Here is a 1,601-nt window from a genome sequence, read left to right as displayed (position 1 = left end):
CTGTACTGTCCTGTGCATCCAGCTTTTTCACCCTGTGAACTTTTCTCCAGACAGCTGCAGAGGCCTTCCATGGCAGCCGTAATGACTGTAATGACTGTGCAATGACAGCAAAGGCTCATGTCGACTCTCCAGCAGCCCCAAAGCTGACCAGGCCACCGGAACGTCTGGAGCAGTGCGCAGATGCTGTGGGCGACACGGAGTTTGACGGCCGGACCTCCCTCCGTCGCCAGTACGACGAGGCAGTGGACCTGACAGCCGTCGAGCTGCAGCGTCGCTTCGATCGGCCTGGGCTGAAACGTCTGCAGATGCTGAGAGACATCCTCATCAGAGATCGGGCTAATACGACAGACGAGCTTCGAGAGTCACTGGGCGCTCATGGGTCTCTGGAGCTGCTGGCTGCGGAGCGCAGGCCTGTCGCACCCGATGTCGACCCGGAGCTGCTCTCAGCGCAGCTGAAAGCGGTTCCCAGCGCCGGTCTAATGACGCCAGACATAAAGACTTGCCGATCTGTGGCTGGTGCTCGAGTCAAAGGGAGCGGTCGTCAAGTGGATGCTGCGTGAAGTGGTGCGTCTGTGTCGCCTTATTATGACCGTGCCTGTGTCGGCAGCCTCAGCAAAACTGTCGACGCTTATTCTCCGCCTTGAGGTTGGTAAAAACATGTCTTCGTGCGACGGTGTGTCAGAAGCGGTTGTCTCACCTGATGCTGCTCCACGTCCGCCAGGCACGCGTCTTTACGCTTAAGCCTGATCAGATTCTGCGGCTCGTCCGCAGGCACCCCGATAAGCGAATCTCGGCGTTTGGGCGACAGGAGTGTGGCAACGTCACCGGCGTCACGGCATAGCGCGGTTTCTTCGGTGTTTCTCCCCATACCCGACTGGCAGCGAAACTTGTTCGTGGTTGTTGCTCAGCATCTACGGGCGTGCCCGCTCGGAAATTAAGTTTATAAAGTGTCATGGCGAGGCTCGTGGAATGTTTCTGAAGGTGTATTGGAAACGCCAGATAGCGATGGCGTAAACCAATGTAGCCGTATCGCCATGGTACAGCTGACGAGTGTCAATAGACGCTCTCGATGTAAGTGAACGTCCTTTAATCGTACATTGTGAGCTTTGACGGTTGGTAAACGCCAGGAGGTTACTTTATCGTGTGTTCTGTTTTCTGTTTCCTTCTCGACCTTAAGAGATGCTTTGTTATCATAGCGCCGTTAATGCAGCAGTGGCGACGCTAGATCTAAATGCATTTAAGGTTTGCAATAATTAGCTCGGAGCACCTCTCCAAATATTTACTTACATACCGCAATGGCCGATTCCGCGCCCCAGAAAAACATGGCTCATTTGGATCCGGTGGCGCTGGGTTAGAGTCCTGGAATAAAACAACAATCGCTTTTCTTATGGTCCTCTGGCTGGTGATCATAGTCAGCCTGGCACGGGGCAGCCGTTTCGTAGCCTCGCGCGACGTGAAAGAGTCCGTCCGATTGGTCTCGCGTTGATAAATGACCGCAGGCAAAATCATCCGTTTAACTGGAATTACGCTATTGAGTTGCCGGTTCTGGGTACAAAAAGCAAGCAGTGGTTCGCATATAGATAGTCTGAGGCCAAAGCCAC

The sequence above is a fragment of the Pollicipes pollicipes genome, unplaced genomic scaffold (assembly GCF_011947565.3).
Source record: "Pollicipes pollicipes isolate AB1234 unplaced genomic scaffold, Ppol_2.1 Scaffold_3447;HRSCAF=4054_pilon_pilon_pilon, whole genome shotgun sequence".
Classification (NCBI taxonomy): Eukaryota; Metazoa; Arthropoda; class Thecostraca; order Pollicipedomorpha; family Pollicipedidae; genus Pollicipes; species Pollicipes pollicipes.
The sequence above is the reverse complement of the archived record's forward strand: the minus strand, read 5'-3'. Positions refer to the sequence as shown.